Genomic DNA, 19,744 nt, shown 5'->3' with positions numbered 1-19,744 from the left:
ATACCAGCAACTGGATGCTGAAAGCAGAACATCTGTGCTCTTGGGAGCTACATTTTTTAATCTTGTCCTCCAGACCTCTGAGGAGAGGCAGTTGTTCCAGCAAGTGCACTGGCAAACAGGGAGGAGAATGGCTCAGAGGAGCAGCAAGCAGGATGAGTGTCTCTCAAGAAGTCCCTTAGACTCTTCTCTCAGGATCTCTCTGAGAGGGCTCCTTCTGTTGTCCACCCTGGAACTGATAACATCTGTGCTCCCAGGAATACCCTCTTAGTCCTTGGATCTCATATTCTGTCCTAGGTGCAGAGACTTGCTAAAAATTTGTGGTACTGAGGACAAGCAACAAGCTAGCTTCCTTCCCTGGGAGACAATCTTCTGATAAAACAGTGTCCCCTTCCCATAAATTCACACAGGTAGAAGTTCCTGTGGAATGCCTTACCAGGGAAAGGGAAAACAGAGAAAACCCCTGACATCTGGAACAGCTGTCAGCCATACAACTTTAACCTCTCATGCACATCTACCCTGAGCAGGCATCAATAGGTAAGAAGGTGAGAAACAAACCATCATTGCAACAGGAAGAGCATTTATTTAACTACAGCTACCCACTCTCTGTTCATAAAGAAGTATGGATTTTTAAAATTTGTTTTGGGTTTTTTCTGCACTATTCAAAAAAGTGCAGTAAAAACCCAAAAAATATATGCAGCTGAAATAGCTATAATATAATTTCAGAAGCTGTTTACTTATTTGCAAGTTGCAGTAAATGTCAATCACAGCTATAAAGAAAGAGACATTAGCCAACAGAGGAAAAATACATGAACTTCTGTGATGTGAAATACAACATTTTCCTGTAATAAATGCATTAATCATTGAAATGATAAATTAGTATCTCCAGCTCAAAAAGATGGTACCAACAGATTCCTGGATTCACATTTTTGTGTCCAATCCCTTTACTATGAAGTCTGAGAATGGCAAATAATTCAAAATTACTTACTAGGCTGAAATCTCTGGTTCTGAAGTCAGCGAAAGATTTGCCCTTGTTGTCAGTTCTGGGAATTTGTGTACGTGCTACATTTACTTGTCAGCTTTTGCTGTTGGCAAAATTCAAATGGATACAAGTTCTTCAAGCTAGTGGATGGAAGAAAAAATGGCTCCAGAGAAAATAACTCTTGGTTTTATGAACTTAAGCAAAAAGAAGTTTCTATTTCATATTTTTGCATCTACTGCAAAATATAACTCATGAATCAAAGTATCTTACCACCTTCCCTGTAGGGTATCATATCAATATTCAAAGAAGGAAAAAAGGACTGCCTAAAATATCAAATGCTATGAAATACCTGCGACTTTTGAAATTAAAGTAGCTGGTAAATGGCTGAATGAATTGCATATGGCCTAAAGAAAATTAGGTGCATGTTATTCTTATTATTCTTAGTCTCAATATATGTAAAATTTTTAAACTGTGATTCAATGAAAATAATTGCAGCTATGCCAGAAATATGCCTGAGACATATTTGAATAAGTTTATTGTAAAGTCATCTGTAAAACTTCCACTGTGCTACTTCTTCAGAAGGCAAAATCTTGCAGCTCTTATTAAAGACCTCTGCTAAACAAAGGACACACACATACATACATAGAAACACTCCACAGGTGGTTTCTAAAAGTAGAAATTTATTCATCAGGGAAAAAAAGAGTTATACAGTTTGTCATACAGTTGATGACAAACAGAAGCTCTGCATGGCCATGGGTAAAACCTTGCCTGCACAGGAAAGTTCTCTTTGTGCAATTTTTCTCATAACATTTATGTAAATATTACTGTGACAGGAATGCACCAGTGTATTGGAGAGGACGTTCCACTTTGAGATGACAGCAGATCCCACAGGGCCTTTGTGCTCCTGGAGAACATGAACTGAGGTGGCTGATCCATGTTCCTGACAGTCCTGCAGCAATTCCAGTAACACAGACAGAGGTCTGTGCAGAGCAGCGGGAGCTGCAGCAGAACATCAGTGCTGGAAGAGACCTCCATCGAGCCATCATCACTTTATGTATGTGCACATGTATGGATAGATGTTTGTATTTTAAAAAATATCTGAACAGACTGGTGTTTGTACCTCAATTACTGCTGTCAGGAAGGTGGCTACTGCTGAACAGTGCCATTTCATGAGTTGTGTAGGAGTGTTTAGAAAAGCACAGGGGATTAATACTATATTTACAGTGAAGAGCTCCTGCAGCCAGGATCATGACTGCAAAAGGGGTCTTGCTTTTCACCCCCCACACTCTTAACCAAAAGGTAAAAAATGTAATTGCTTTCCCATGCTGCAAGGCATGTCAAAAGCTTTACAAGCCCATGTGGCAACCATCTTTTCTATAGTCTGGGATGTTTGTGCATGTTGTAGAACAATTTTCTAGCTCTCCATGAAAGACCCCAGCAGCAAAGGACTTCTGTGAGGTAGGGAGGGGGATTTTAGAGGTTTGAACTGGAGGATATAAGGAGCAAAATAAATAGAGTAACACAAGGAGTATTTTCCAAATCTAGATTAAAATAGCCACACGTATTCAAATCTTCTGATGAACTTTAAGAAATGTACCGGCACCGTAGTATTGACAATTCAATTTATAAAATCCAAAGGTAGGTAAAGAGATATGGGTATTGATTAAACTATGAACAAGTATACCATTCCTATTTTTATGATTGTAGCTACAATAAACATAGGGCAGATTAAAGTTTTAACCTGTTTGTTACCAGCACCTGGAGAAGGCTCCAGATCAGGAGCTGGGAAAAAAAAATAATTTCGGAATACAGAAGTATATGCAGCCAATCATTAGGGATTTTGAGATTTCAAAGTAGAAATCCTTCCAATCTCAATAAGAAAAAGGGAAAATACAAAGAAATACCAGTTCCTTAGTGTTTACATTAAGAGGCTTATGAATTTGTGGGCTTTTTAACTCTAGGAGGCTGACTGGTAGAGAGAGAGGTACTGCAGCAGAGAGGCACGCTCGCAGCTGTCCTCAGAACTTGTTCTGGAGCTGACACTGCTTTCAACTCCAATTAGCTTACTCAAAATCATAGCCCTGACCTTTTTTCAAAGAACTGTTATGTATGAATACACACAAATTGTGCTAGAAAAAAATGATGATTCAGTGAAATATGGTCCTCTAAGCTTTTGATACTAGAAAGACTCTCCTAGGAGTGATGGAGGCCAGCTGGTGCTGAGCTCTGTTGCCAGAAGAAGATCTGGGGAGTGAGAAAACCCCCCTGACTATTCATGCTACTTAAAACACTGATGGCATTTTCCTTTGGATGTAGTGTTAAGATCCTTTTGGCTTCACATGGTAATTGAGAGTGTGATAAAGGGAGGGTAACCTCCACAGCCCCCTCCTGTTTCAAACAACTCTCTTTTCTATATTTAGGGAAATCAGCAAGGTCTAGATACAGACTTTTTGCAATATTATGAAATATTAAAGCTGACTAAATGCTTAATTGCACTTGCAGGCTTCTTGTAGACCATCTGACAGGTCCTAGTGGCCCTGGTGATATGGAAAAAGGAAGGTTCCTTTGCCAAAGGATGTGATGTGTGTTTCCCATTTCAAACAGGATCATTGCAAGAACGCCTGAGTCATGTGCCATAGATATCCCACACAACCTGTTAAGCTTTGCCTATCCCTTTTGGCTTAACAAGCTTGGAGACCCCTTACCTATTCCACTGAACCACAGCCCACAGCTCTTATGACTCCAAAGTTCATTCCTGGTTTTTGGTTTTGTTTTTTTTTCTAATTCCGCATATCCATCTTGGATCAGTTTCACAAAACTTCTTAGTGCATAACAGACCACCCATCCTCTTTGACCCAAAAATCTGTCTAGAGCATCACCTAACTCTGAGTCTCCTCAGCCCTTTCAACCTTCTGCTCCACACATCCTTCTGCCTAAACACCTCAGCTTCCCTGCTCTTCCATCCCAGACTCTCCACTGCCCTCCCTCACCACTCCAAGGTCAGAAACCCCAAATACTGGTCTCCTGGCAGTGATGGCTGCTTAGCTCTCCATCTTTGGACCTCTCACTTCTGCTTGAACCATCTGCCAACATCTACACCCACTACAATGAACTTCCAGGGGATTTTGAGCCCACTTTCCTCCACTACAGAGCCTCTTCCCTTACTGCTCCCCCAGAGGGAATGACCCAACTCCTGCATCTCATAGGGAGAGTCTAAATACAGGTTGCAGTTCCTAGAAATATAGTTTAAAAGGATGCAACAAATAAAAAATAAGATCTATTTTAGGAAAACCAGATGCATTTAGACCCTGTATTTCCTTACTTTACTCTACAATTCGATCTGGAACTTCTTTTTTAAATAGGATTTGAAAAATAAAGCTGGAGAAAATGCACATGTAATTTTTTCATTCCCCCCCACCCCTTGCCTCTAACAACAAAGAGAGCATTTTTAGGTTTATTTTCCTCTCTTTAGTCCTGTGTTTATGAAGAAGGTGGGGGAGGTGGAAGGCAACTAAGACCCAACGAATTAGAGGTTACTTGTTCTTCTCTGTAAATAATTGCCATGCCATTGACGGCGTGCCCTGAAGCCCAGCTGCCTGCTGACAGACTGCTGGGTCAGCAAAAATCTCTCTTGTTTCACAGGAGGCTTTAAAGTTGTGATGAGTGGAACATGAGGCAGAGTACAAAAACTCACTACCAGTTCTTGATAGCACACAGTTGCTTTTCAAATTAAAACATTTTTTCCTTTCCACTTACACCAGGGGTGCTAGCTCAGTGATGTTTGTTTATCCATTCTTCCTTTCTCATGGAGGATGCAGAGTTCTCACTGAACCATTTTTTTCTTCCCATTGAGATCTATCATTGCAAACAGAATGCAGCTTATTTGATTAACCACTTTATTAAACCTGTTTGCACCTTTGAAAAAGGCATTTTGTTCTCCTCCATTTATAGCACACTAAGACACTCTGCAGATACAGTAATGGATCAGCACCTTATTAATCCATTTTTTGTGATAAAATAGCTGTGTGAGGAGGTACAAGGACCTCACAGATAACAAAACTCTGCTACGTTCCTCATTTAGACCTTTTCCTATTTGAAAACTCATTTGTTCTGGTAAAAGAACACATGTGCTTCATTGTAAGTTGTACATGCTAATTTTCCTCCTAGCCTCACTTTGCTGCCAGTATTAAAAGACTGGGACAAAAAACCCAGGGTATAACCCAGGGTATAACAGAGCTTACAACAGTAGAAGTACACTGTGAATTTGAAAAGCTATGGAGTGGAATTGAACAAGTAGAAGATCATGTTTTCCAACCATGTAGAGCTTAAAATGCCAGAATAAAGCAAGATGGAAACTTGGTCTGGACTTTCTGAGTTCAGCAAAGATCTGAACTAAATTTTCAGCAAGTGGTGGCTGAAAACTGTCCAGTAAATCCAGCTAGGGATAGCACACAACTACAAGTAAGCCTGAAAGCCTTCACTAGCATAGCTCAGGTGGTGGAAGATTTACTGCACTCCTAGACAAGATGCTGTAGTGGCTGATAGCACACATCGCTTTTTTTCTGGTCAGAAGTGGTCTTTCAACAGGAAGAGTAAGAGGTGTCTAATATCACTAGAACAATTTTCTGAATGCACGGTCTTCAAATCAAACTGTGCCCATTTTTAATGGACAAGATGAGCTGTTTTTCCAGCTAAATCAGGAAAAAAGGGAGGTTCTTCCCTGTTCATTTATCCCCATTTCATGGGAATTCAGAAGGTGTACAAGTGGCAGCAAAATCAGGCTTGTTGTTTTGGTCTGGTTCTTTAGTGCTAGTGTGAACAAATGGCAACATAGCCCTTCATGCTCTAGGTAAGACCTGTTCCTCTGATGTAAAGAGGGAGAAAATTATTTCCTAAATATTAACCTTTCAGTCTGAGAGAATAAACAGCCCTCATTGTCACTGCAAAAGTAAGCATTGAGGGTCTTTGTACATCTTGTACACCAGAGGGTCCTTTTGACTACATCCAAAGGAGGATGTCGTTTGTAATGAGCTACTTTAGCTGAAAATAAATAACATTCCCAATCAGAAAAGACACTGATGTGAATTTGGTGATGAGGAAAGAGATGGAGCTGATCACAAAACCTTGCTTAGGGCAATGGATTCTTTGTGTTATTTGGCTGAGAGAGGTTGTGCCTCTCCATCCATGTCTCCTCCTCCTCCATCCAACCAAGCCTCCACTCCATTCCCATCACAGCCATAACCAACACAGCTGTCTCTTCTGTGAGGCCAGCAGCAACAGCCAGCTCACAAGTGGGCCTTGCAAGGGAGAGAGGATGTAGGTAAAACATATTCTGTGGAGACACAGAATCAGCACTGGAAACAAAATTTGTGATTTTCAAAGATTCTCTTAAAGCTGAGCATTAAAGTCCTGTGATATGACATGAAAGCCTGGATTTTATTCACATGGGGAGAGATTTTTTTCCAGCATTAATGGCAGCCAACCAAATCTTGAAGACATTAACTGCAAGCACCTCAAAGACTCCAAGTCTAGACTGCAAACGCAAAATAAGGATTTTAAATTTTTTTTGCACTTCCATATCTGTTACAAACAAAAATCCATGGGCCTAAGGAGATAAAAGAGAGCAGGAGTGTGGGGTTTTGGGATGTTTTCAGAGGGAGACAGTACGGGTATTATGAAGCAGCTGCCTTGACTGACAGTCTCTTGCCCACCTGGAGAAGGGGACCTGCTGTGAGCTTTCCAAGCACTCCTCAAAGAAAGCCAGCTAGAACGCAGCAGTAGCAGAAGGGGTCTGGATGAAACTCCCTCCCCTTTGATTCCTGTGGTTTGTGCAGGACTCCTGCAAAGTTGAAAAGCACTGGGGAAGACTGTGTGGTTTTCCAGAGCACAGCTGGGGAATTCAGGAGTCTTTTGCTGTTCCTGGTTTTTGGTGACAGGAGTAATAGTGTTGCAGTCTCCCTTTCATCTCATGGTCACAGTCACTGGTTTCCCTGACACCAGGACACCGTGAGTGTGTGTGGGGCTGCTCAAGAGAATGGAGAAAAAGCCTCTGTGGTTCTCCCCTCCCTGCTCTTCCCATCAGCAGTGCTCACTCCAGCATTACAAAAGGGAAAATAGACCTTCAGCTCAGCAGTTCCTGCCCCCACCCACCAGGCCTTCACTCTGTCCTCTGCAAAAGAGACAACAGTGCCTCTTAGGAGCAGGTGATGGGTCAGTGGCGATGACTGAATGCTCCATGCTCTGCCATGGTCATGCTTAGATAAGCACGGGGAGAAATACTGTCAGTTTTCCACTGAATTTCAGAATTTACTACATTTTTACTAGCATCTTGTTTGCTTGATTATGTTTATTTTTATCCCTCAGGCAAATATTTCTGCTTCCTGTGAACCTTTCATGTAAATCAACACAGGCATTTGGCAAGCTATATCAAAACTGCAGCTTTACATATCGCTGAAGCAGAAAATAAATGGAAATAATTACTGATGTCTCCAAGCAGAGATTTGTTTCAAAATGAAATGTGTAGCTTAGAGAGGGTGGGCAGTATACAACTAATGATTTCCTGTTAGCTTACATTGCATTGGCTCAGACTTTTTTATTTCATTCCAGGATTAGTTTTTTCCCTCTTTTGGGGGAGATCAGGGAGAGATAGTGGTTGTGTGTTTGCTCATTTTAACCATATTGAATGGGATCAGATCTTCAGTTAGTTGATAAACTACTTCCCAACAGGAAGCCTATGTTTGATGTGTTGCTGTGGAGCTAATTTACATCGTTCTGACACTGAACAAAAAAACTGCCTAATAAACCAATCAGAAAAACCCCCAAAACTCAACCCCCCAAAAAAGAGAGATGGCATTATCTGTTCTGCTTCACAAAATGTCCCATCATGGCAATGTAACAACACTCCAGCTTGTGAAGCTCTGTTGTGCTTTAATGATTGGAGAAATGCAAGGGAAAAGTCAGCTCATGACTGAAAGTACAAAAAGGTAGATAAAAAGAAAAAGACAGATCATTTTCAAGTTGGTGGTTTGCTGCATTTAGCATGTTCAAACAGCGTTTTGAATCTTTTAGAAGATGCAAGATCTGCTTCACATGCAACAACAGCTGAATGGCAAAGAAATCAGAAGGGTTGAAAAACTTCACCTATGTCACATCTTCCAAATCTGTCCCTACTGAGGTGGCAGGTTTCTCCAAAGGATGTAATCTACACAGAAATCAACAGATGTTTCATTGTTAGTGAAATGTTCCTGCCAAGAGTTATTTCACATCTTCTTTTAGTGTGCCAGCCAGCCCAGATCAAAGAGGTCTGCCTTGAAAACATAGCCTCCAGGGTCTGGGGAGAGGTGGCATGGAGCTGCTCTCTGGGCTTGGACACCACCCCCAAATACACAAATATACAAAACAAAGGAGACAACAATTTTTGCCTGTGGTTACCACAATCAGGTTTGTTTTGCTTGTGACATAAATGAGCATTCACTGCACTGAAATCCTTGATTGCTTGTCCGTGTTTCTGCCAAAGGCATGCATGTCTACTGACCAGTCCAGGGCAATTTGAGCAGACCCAGATCTGAGATACTGCTCTGAGGGGAAACTGCAGCCTGACAAAAAACTGTTCAGAAGTGCCTTTAATTCATGTATTTCTTTTCAACAATGTGAGTGTCCAATGAAACACTCTGCCATTGAAAGCTAATTTCTGAAAATCATGTTCTGATGTTATTACAGAATTTGTACTACGTAAAATTTCCAATTAAAAAAAAATCATCAAAGATTACTAATTTACAAAATCTCCTATAAGCATACAAGATTATTTCCTGACTTTTTCTTTCATTCTGCCTAAACCTGGCATCTTACAGATGTACTTTCTGCACAGGCTTCAAAGAAAAGTAATGCATTACTACAAAGGGTTGTTTTTTTTTCTTTTTCTCCCCCTGTATACACACACAAAGCTGAGCAATCCTTAGAGGTAGATACCAAATAAATTTACTCAAGCTGATAACAATGTTCACTTATTTTGTTAGATTAACAAACATTCTTGAGCTAATTTGCCTAGAATATCATTGGAAAATAAACGAGCTCAAAGTAGTGCAAGCAGTCAAAATAAAATATTTTAAACATTTGAATTAATTTTATCACAGGAATTTACTGGTGAAGTTACTTATATATTCTCAGGCAATACTGTCCAGGTGTAACATCTCTGGAACAGAGACAAACCTAAGTTATTTTCATTGTCTTTTAAGACAGTTCAAATTGAATGTATTTGCCTTCCTCACTCAGCCAAGTGGGTAAAAGGTCTAGCTCTTTAAATGATGTTGTTCCAGTTTCAGAGTAGAGAAGCTATAAAACAGGGGTGCTTCATTAAAATATCATAGCTGGCACCTCTCAGAGGCACAGGAAAGGAATATTCACTGAGTAAGTAACACATTATAAATTATAATTGAGATTCAATTCTCCCGGGGAGAAGAGAAGGTAACTTGTCATTTGAAGTGTTGTGAGTTTCTGAGAGTGGACCAGGAGTTTAGAGGGTATAATGATATCATTAAGAAATGCCCTTGCAAAGCAAGCAAAATTATACTGTGCTGTTTCTTGAAAACCACAGGAACTCTTTATTGTTCTGTCAGCAGCAGTTCAAAGAGCTATGTGACCCCATTAACACTCATTCAGGCATGTATAACAAATTGGAGGGGGGAAATTTCTTGAATAGTTAATTATATTTTGTGTGTTTGAATACCTAATTCTGTTGGCCATAAGAGCTCAGCACCACAGAATACACACCTTGCACACCTGGTTTACCTCACAGTTTTATTTTTCTTTTAATATTTAGAGGAGAAAGCAGTATCAAAGGTAGAGAAATAGCTGGGAGGTTGGAAAGTGGAAAAAACAGATAATGGCTAGCTGATTTGGTGGCTGTGGTTGAACTCCTCTAGCATTTGCAGTCCTTCTTCCATGAGCAGCAAATATTACAAGATGATAAGAAAATCCGTTGAACACACATATCCATGTCAGATAGGAATATGTGGGGTGATACTAAAAACATAAACTAGAATCTTACAGGGAAACCAAGCTGATCTCACTTTTGATAAGACAGAGGTCTTCTGGCCAAAGTAGGTATTTATTTATTTATTTATGTGTGAAATGTTGTCCCAGAAGCTCTTTCACACACAGTGGCAAATGACTACAGTCTCCACGCTGCAGAGATCATGGACTCAGTTTAAGCAAAGACAGTGGCCAGCAACAGAAAATGAAGTTTGCCTGGTTGGTTTTGAATGCAAAAGTTAATCCTTTTTTTTTTTTTTTTTTTTTTTTTAGAGAGAATGATTGGTAGATGTTGTCTCCAATGTTAACAGGAAGCCCACTTACAGTGATTAATTAAGTCAGAACCTTTATCTGTACCAATTAATTAATTTCAGTTCCACTGCAGATTCAGGAATCCTTATCTCTTTAAGACTGTCTCCTTGCAGCTTTCCTTGCACTTAGCAATGAGATTGATAAATTATGTGATAAAGGCAAGGACCATCACAAGGAGTTTAATGTTGTCCGTGTTATACTGAGGAGATGTTGTTTCCTCAGAATTCTATTCAGGTTCTCTGTATTTCTAAGGGACACCAAACAAAGTTTGGATTATTAGTGGGAATCTTCAGGAAACTTCACACAGAAATTGGACTGGGACCCTTTGTAGCAGCTGCAGGTGTCCATTTACATAAACACCAAGCCACAGGAAACCATTTCTTCCAGACACTGGGCACATATATGCTACTGAGCACACTTACTAATTCTAAGATGCTTCTAAATTCTCTTGGAAAACAGAAGAATAAAATTTATCTTACCCTACAAGCCTAGGCAAGCTTGCATTCTATTTTCAGTTCATTGAAATTTCTGCTGTTTTCCTCTGTAATTCTTACACAGCCATCAAGTACTTTGCTCATCACATATACATTCATACTTCTGCATTTCTTCTGCAAAACTGTCAATCTAATGACCTTCTAAATGTATCTGCTATTTGAAGAATATTTGCAATGTAATTATACTTGTGTTAGCTATGTGGTTTCTTTGCTGAATTTTTATTGCACGTAGATTGGAGTTGGTCAGAAAGTCTCCTCTGAAATGGAAATTATTTTTATTACCCTTTGGCTTTGCTTTAAACTGATTCCACTGCAAACAGTTTGTAATAGTGGGAGTGTGCTCAGACTGAAAATCAGAATGTACATTCAAATGGTCTAATGGTCTAATATGTCTACCAGAAAGGGATGAAAACACATCCTGAACAAATAATAGGAAGTTTTGAATTACAGGGAAGTAGAACTACTGGATGAATTTCCACTGAAATGCTGGGTTTTCTTTTTCTCAGAAAATGTCCATTTGCCCATTTGCTGAAACCAGGGCTTAGTGGGGGCAAGGGATAGAGATGAGGGGAGAAGGAAATAGGCTGAATATTTTTCTTCGTATTTTCAACATTCCTAGGAAGACTGTGGTGTTTGAGGTTGACATTTTTACATCAAGAAACCCCTGCTATTCAGGAATGCTTGTTTAATTGTAAGGTTCCACATGGTTAAGAAGAGACGTAAAAATATTTGAGAACAAAATTGAGTTCTTCAAGATCACTAAGCAAATGTCCTTATTTGATGTACAGAATTTCTAAAAAGTGCTCAGACATTGAGGGACATTTTGTGCAAGCCTAGAAATCTCTCTTGAAGTGGAAAATCACTTTCTGTCATGATTTAATAGGGATGAAATTCCAGCCTCCATCAAGACAATGGTAAAAGTTCCACTTGCATCAGCTGGGACTTCACCTCAAACTTACTGAAAGCTTTGTAGTCTCTTTTGACCACATTGATCACACACATATTTGCCATACAAATATGTATGGCCATACAAATATGTATGATCTTACAAGGTCTGAGGAATTTCTACGTTCCTTTGTTGAGGAGGAGATAATAATACATGAGGCTTTAAAGAAAATTGTTATGTGTGCAGAAAAGTCCTAGTTTTCTGCACATAATCAAGTCAAAAAACAAGTAGGCAAATGTTTCTAAAAATCATTGCCTTTCTGCAGAATTTTAAAATATTTCTGACAGCAGCTTTTTATTAAAAAACTTGCACTAGAAATTACCTTGCTTAGAGGAGCAGAATGAACACAGAGTCCTGCCAAGAGCCCTCTCCTGCATCTGTGTGAGCTGAGCTGCTGGGTCTTCCACAGCAGCAGTCAGAGACCCACAGCCAGTTCCACTGATGCAGCACATCCTTGAAGGCATGTGCTAAAGACAGGGCTGTGAGCCAGAGGGGTAAAGGAACTGCTGATCTTATCCTGCCACAGCTGTCTTCCCTGGAGATGTGGATTTCAGTTCTGCTGTTGTTAGTGAAGGCTCCAGCACGAGTCTTCTCCTAGAGAGAGCCAAGTCCTTGTCTACCTGTGCTCGGGGGGTAATCTCTGCCACTGTGTGCAGTCATATCAGACTCCTCCTGCTCTGACTCCCTCCATCTCCCTATACACATGTACCTCCATTGCCACCCCATATCTCAGACAAAATAGCACCTACTTCAACTCTGTTCCCACATAGCTTTCACTGGACTGTCACTATTCCTGTCTCTTTCCAAGCTAGTCTTGTATATGCAATCTATTTCATATTTTTGCATAATCACCGTGTATACTTGTCGCAGCAAGAAATTACCTGTAAGTAAATACTCTCTTCAGGAAGCATTCACTCATTTCTCATGCTAAAAAGGAGAAAGCTTTCGGAGTTGTAAAAAAAGTTAAACATATTACTGATGCATCATTCCTGTAATTTTATGAAATTATGAAGAACGGGGATAATGTAATTTAATGCAAGTACATTAAGCCAGTTTCATATTTTATGACAGAAAGAAACATTCAACATATAACATGATCTGTTTACGTGTATGTTGGTGGGAAGGTTTGAGCATGACTGGTGTTAGCTCTAGGCTAATTTTTTACTGTCTACCACTAAGAAACAGGTACTTTCTGTTCAAGGCAGACTCACTGCAATAAACTTTCACATTTCCTTGCTGGGACTGAAAGAGTATTTTCTTTCTTTCTAATGCTTATCAGCAACTTGGAGAGATCTTTATTAAAATGTAATAACTGGCATTAAAAAATTTAACATTTGCAGATTGTCCTTTACTTACAGCCAAAAGCTCCAAAGCATCCAACTGATAAACATGGCAGGGCTGATCAATTTTACTAGGCAGTTAATTCCAGTATTCAAGTGAAAAATGTGAGTCTACAGCCTGCTATCCTTTGCTTTTTCCTTGTTCCAGTCAACTCCCTAGAGATGATAGACACATAATGAACATAGGCCTCCTCTTGGAGAGAGTGAAGTCTGTTTATCTACCTTTTTAAATGTAAAATGAGTCAATTCCTCTTTTCATCTCCTTTAATTTCAAAGGCTCCCTCACTGGCAGCTCAGAGAGTACTTACTCTACATATCACAACAGCTGCTGGAGACAGATAGCATGAGCATTTCTGGAATGATTCAAACTGACCTTCTTTCAATGGATGCTAAATGCTCATCATTAGCTGTGGCTTCATGTTCCAACACAGGTCTCTAACATGAAGCACATTCAAATACTGAAGGAAAAGGTAGCAAGGTAAACAGATTTGGGAACTTTGGAGGCAGCCTTTAATGAAAAAAAAAAATGGTACGCTTTTTATGTGTACATATTGCAAATTATTTCATTCAAATACTTGTGTATATGCAGTCTAATGTCTCATATGAGTAGTGGACTTGAAACCAAGAAAGTATTTTTGCTGCATATGTTTAGGAAAGAGAATATCCAATTGCATCTTACAGTATCTGATAAATTCTGGTCTTTAGGCACTTTCCAGTTGCTGAAGGTCATTAGAACTTGAAATTGTCTCATTTTAGGAAAGTTCAATCATTCTGCTGGGAGGAGGTCACTATTTCCTTCACAGACCAGATTTGTAGGTCCCCTTCTGTAAGTTAATCCATGTTTATATAGCTCATATTGTCTCTATGAAAATAAGATTGAGTTTCAAGCAGATCTTCTAAAGTTACTAACAGGGACTCTTCTTTGGGAAGCTGCAACACACCTTTGGACACGTGAATACACTGTGATTACAACATGGGAGCACCCTGCTTTTGTATTCTGAGGAAATCTCTCGTCCTCTGGTAGGACACTACTAAAGGTACAGTTATCAATCTTCAAGGACCCAGCCTAGAATGTCCCTTTTTCTTCAATTTCCCTATCCCGGGGAAGATAATGACAAGACTTTGCAAAATTCCAAAATCTAAGTATTTCCCTAATTTTTTACTAGTCTTTAAATTCTGGACATAAATATGCAAAAAAAATGTCTGCCTTTAGGTACCTTTCTTTCTAACAGGGGAAGGGAAAGAGGGGCAGATTCTTAGCTGCCACAGATCATAATTTCTCTGCAGATGTGCACAGGACCAAAGCCAGTTACACTGTTCCAGCAACTGGCCTCAGCTCTCTGCTCACTTTTGTCATGAAAAGTGAGGAACAGTTTTTCAAATTGTTTAAACAATTGAATGAGCAACTTTTGAATCTGCAGTCAATCTCCAAGAGATAAACTGTTATTTCTACACTGAGGGTCTTTTTATATGAGGTGCTAATGTTTTTTTGGCTTGTCCTTGTGCAAGCCAGTGGATACATGAGCCTGTATATGGTTTTCTTTGCAGAGCTTCTGTCACTGAGGATTTCATCTGTTCTGACTTCAGTAGGCAATGACAGAGCTCTGTCTTTCTATGAATATGACCTGTTATAAATACCAGTGGAGACATAATAGCATCATAGGATATTTATAGCACAGGCAGACTTAACCTTACACTACAGATTTCTACAGAAAGGCTGAGTGTTCATCAGCTTTTTTACAATTCTCACTCACCCTATATTTTCAAGTAGCAGCAATATTATGTTCAGAAACTCTGTGGAAAGAAGAGTTTTATTTTATACTCAGTATGCCAGGCATCTTATATCCTACATCCTTCACATGACTCATTAAGATTTCCACTGGAAGTACTTATTCAGACAAGGGATCACATTTACTTCGGGATTCAGAGTACAATGTGTTTAAGCAAGGAAAGGAGAGTCAGTTCCTTGCTCCAGACATCAAGTTTTCAGGGCAGAGGGCTTGGTGAAGTCTCCACATACTCAAGAACTGCCTGGATTGTGTTCAGATGCCCTGCTTGACTGTAACAAATATTTAATTATGCCCATTAAGCCAGGCCATGATGCTCTGAAGCACTGTTCCATTACCTTCACTTGAATTCAAACTTCAAAAAGCAAGAAATACTAACAGTTAAGACAGAAATCACATGTTTCCTACCACTCATAATGGAATAGATTATTAAGCATTTTGATTCCCAGATAAAAATTTTTGAAACAAACATATTTCCAGATAATTTTGGAAATCTGTTCCACTGTAATAACACCATTCTGAAAATACAGCATAGTTCCAGAAAAAAAAGGTTCTGACTTGAATACTTTTATCATCTCTAAAGCTTCATATTTTTCATTATGATTTGGAAAAAAAACCATACAAAAATATTACACCTTTGGCATAATATTGGACTGCATTTTTTTCCTTTAAGATCTATATTCTTCTTCACTTTTGAGCATTTTTAATATTGTAGCTCTTCCTTCTGAAGCACAAATGAAAAGCACATGAAAAATATTTAATTGTATAAGATAATGCCAAAAGACAAATAATTTACTCCTATAATTGAACTGACATTAGGTTTCTTGATTCTACAAAATTACAGTAGGAAGAAATAAAAAAAATACTTTCAAAATCTATTGCTCATGTTAAAGATCAAAAAGCTTCATATAGTTCTTAACAGGCTGAGTTTTTCATAAACTGGAATCTAATTCTAGATTTTGAAGTGCAATAATCTCCAAATAAACCTTTTAGCTTTAACTTCTGATTTAATCTAAACATTAATGCTATTTTGTAGCATTAGCAAATGTACCTTTGACAATTTTCTAAGAGAATCTTAGAAATTTGTCAAAGGTACAGGGAATAATTTTCCTTTATTTGAAGATTTTTTTTAAAGATTTTTGTCTGTACCAGTATCTGATCAAAGTGTTCTAAAGCCAAGCATCATTGATTTCCTTTCATTTTCCCCGCCTCACAGAAATACTAGCTTCAAATTTTTGCTGGATTATGATAAACTAAAGATAACTTAAATTTAATTGTTCCCCTACTATCCTTTTTTGGTCAAATCTTCTGTCAAGTTATTGCCAGTGAAACTCTGGAGACAAATTCTTGCTTGCAGATCTTGGTTGTTCCCTCTTGTTACTGCTGTTCAGTGCAATGATTGTGAAATTTGAATCAAAGCCTTGTTGAACCCTAAAGACCACCCCTGCAGTGATTCATCATTGTCACAAAGTAGGAATATGGTTTATTTCTTAAGAGCCACTGTAATCACATTTGAGGACACCTGCGTGTGACACAACTGTCAGAGAAAGAAAGAATACAGCCAGGAAATAACCATTCACCCTATTTCTTGTTTCACTACCTTGAGACAGCCCTGGGGCAAGTTACCTGTTAGGTAAGGCAGTACTGGGTACTCTGGAGTGCAAACCTGATCTTCAGGTCAATTTTGAATCCAGTTTGGTGATTTGTGTTATAAGCCACTCAGTTGGGCCTTGATAGAGCATAGATTTCTGTCTTGGCTTTCACAAAAAAATGGCAGGCAAGGTCAAACCTTCTGCTGTTTTGAAGGTTTTGGAAGATTTCTGGATGCTATTGAGAAGTTATTGCATTTCAATTCAGAGTACTGGCTGGGGGAATTTCTAAATGGCTCCGTGCATGCACATACACAAACTCAGTACGTAGCTCTGGTGTTGGATAAGGCAGGAACAAAGAGTGTTTCTTTATGCTATTTGGTGCACCATGAAATCAAAAGTCCTGTCTGGGGACCAACCAACTGCATCCTCAGAGCAGAAACAAACCAGCCTTAAATTTAAGAAATGTCTGGGCTTCACTGGGCATGAAGGCTGTGTTCACTGCAACACTTCAGCCTTGCTTTCCAGGATTATTAGAGTCTTTGAATGCAGTGGTCAGTAGCAAACTTCCTGCGTACTGAGAAGTGACCATTTCTGACATGCTTCACCTGCATCACTACTGTAACATGGGTTTCTGACCTTTGCTGTTGGACTCTGATGCTTCTGTTCTGTTATGCAAAATGCCAAAATGACAGTCTCTGGTTAATTTTAGCCACAATGAAATTTTGTCTACCATCCTAAGATAATTATAGGCTCAGCACGACACACAAAGAACTGTGACTTCACAGATGAAGAAAACAGATGAAGAAAACAGAGGAAAAAACATACTGTGAAGGGGGAAAGCTTTTCACATTAAAAGAATGAAGATTAGAAGCGAAAACTCAGAAAGTTTTTGGCAAAATATATTTTTTTAGACACATCTCTTTCCCCACCTTTCCATCCACGTGAAAATCTTGCATTTAACATGTTAAAATTCAAGAGATTTGTAAGGTCTAGGAAGCAGTACAGCAAGAGCTCAAAACATACAGTGACAATTGTCTTGTTCTAAAACAGCAGAGCTTGTTAATCAGAGATGGCTTAGGCACTACAAAGACATTTGTCCCCACACTGCTGTGACATGATGAGAATTGCTATACTGTACAAATACTTATTTAACATCTGAACTACTGTTGTTTGAAGTGGAGGCATAAGGGCATTTTTAGGTCATTAAATAATGCAACTGAGATACAATGAACTGTCTTGTGTGATGCAATATATAGAGAAATCCATACAGAACAAGGAGTAGTATTGAGCAAAATGTGCATTCAGCAACCTGGTGATGTAACTCCTACTTCATCTTTCTAAGTATATACAGATTTTATGGTGTTTGAAACTGAGCAGCCTGAATAATAGCAATATAGTAATTTCTGCAGCCAAGTCCACTAGATTTGTCTAGTGTTTGTTTTACCACTCAAGATGAATTAGTATATGCACCTGCGTAATGTTTGCTGTCTGCACTTTAGTGGTAATGCATTGTAGTAGTAATTTGAGAAAAAATAAAGGCAAATGCAAAAACATGGAATTGCCAAAAGATTAATTAGCTGGAAGCGATTTGAATGTAAGAAAAATACCCAAATAGATAAATTATTAAATACTATTTTTCTAAGTAATTCTATATGTCAGAATATGATGGTCTGAGACAATGAAGTTTAAAAAAATATAGGAAAATTGTTCTGCTACAGCATTAAAATTGCCATTACATAGGGAGAGGCTGAAAGTTCCTGGCACAAATAGCAACATATGGGTTCAGCTCCAGGAGAAATTGTAAGAGAGAACTATTCTCCTTCTATCCACTTAATTAGACTTACACAGGACTTTATATAACCCAAAATCTCTTCATAGAAAGGAGGACTGAGATAGCCATGAAATCTGCATGTCTGGGGATTTGTACTTGCACAGTGCCTTAGCTATGAGAAAAAACAAGGAAGTGAAAGAATCTGCTTTTATTTTTGGACATCATCATCTCATGGGAGCAGGACCTGAGTTTTTTACTTTCAGTGACCTCCAATGCAGTGATTTTTTCCAAAATATGTAGGTCTCATCTGCATTTCAATTACATTTCAAACAAATTTTACATTAGGATGACACGAGTTCTTTTACTATAATAATAGAACAAAGTCTCGATGAAGAGACTTCAACAGAAATGGTGAGACCCAAAAACCCCCCCAAACTAAAAAAATCCCAACATCATTGTATGCTAAATATGTGCTTTATAAGCATGAATGTCTTTCTTCTAAAACTGGTAAAAAGGACAACAATTCACAACTCCTACCACTCCTACTACTCACAAAGCCAGTGGTTAGCTAATTTAGGACACATTATCCCACTTTGTACTTTCAAAGAGAGCCAGATTTTTACTAACCCTGAAGAAGACAACAGTAACTCAACTTCAAGCAGGAAACAAAATGCACATGCATACTCAAGTAAGGCAGCCTCCTTCAATTGCACAGCACAGGATGTCAGGCTAATGACAGAATTATGAGATCAACTTTGGTACTCCCAGGCTTCAGTACTTCCAGTATTGCTGCTGACAAATGCAAACCAACTGGAGGCAGAGAACCTGGCAGTGCCACAGCCAGAAATCGGATGGGATGAAGGCTGGACTGAATAGATGGAAAAGCTAAATTTAGACACAGACAAGGATGCTTTGCTAGAATTTGCTTTACTTATGAATGCCACTCGGCTTTATGCTCCCTCTGACTAGAAGTTTTTTTGAACCACAGAACGTTATTCTGTATGAAGTGATAGTATCTGCAGGAGAAGATAAGGCATTGTCCTAAGGACTAATTGCACAGCTTGACTTTCTAATTTGTTAGAATAGATGAAAATTCCTCACAAAGGGGAACACAAGCTTGAAACTGCTGGAAGATTTTTCTACCTCATTTTTTAATAATAAAACAAAGCAGACACAGTCATGATCTACTTGTAGATAATTTGCCAGTCAAAAAATTAGTTGAACAAATTGTTCTTTCTGGAATGTAAGTTAAAATAAAAATGAACACACCAGAGAGAATTTTTCTTGAGGTGTTTATGACAACAGGATATCTGGTAAGTACTAAGCAAGAGAAAAACAATTACTTATCTCTCCTATTAAATATGTAGCAGCAGGAAAACATGGTCTTTAAGCAAACTGGTATAAGATTGAAGTCATGCCTGATTTGAGCAGGGAGTCAGAAGTAATCTCCATCTCTCCTTCCAACTTAAAGAGCTCTTGGATTCTATCAAATG

General features: G+C 38.8%; 1 protein-coding gene across 1 annotated transcript in view; it reads right to left on the bottom strand.

Annotated features, from left to right (window-relative positions):
* CLVS1 (clavesin 1) overlaps window positions 1-19,744 on the bottom strand; it is a 100,241-nt gene that overhangs the window by 45,267 nt on the left and 35,230 nt on the right. The gene's annotated exons all lie outside the window — the stretch shown is intronic.

Source organism: Passer domesticus, chromosome 1 (assembly GCF_036417665.1).
Source record: "Passer domesticus isolate bPasDom1 chromosome 1, bPasDom1.hap1, whole genome shotgun sequence".
NCBI classification, from domain to species: domain Eukaryota; kingdom Metazoa; phylum Chordata; class Aves; order Passeriformes; family Passeridae; genus Passer; species Passer domesticus.
Note: the sequence above shows the minus strand (reverse complement) of the source record. Positions and strands in the feature narration are given on the sequence as shown.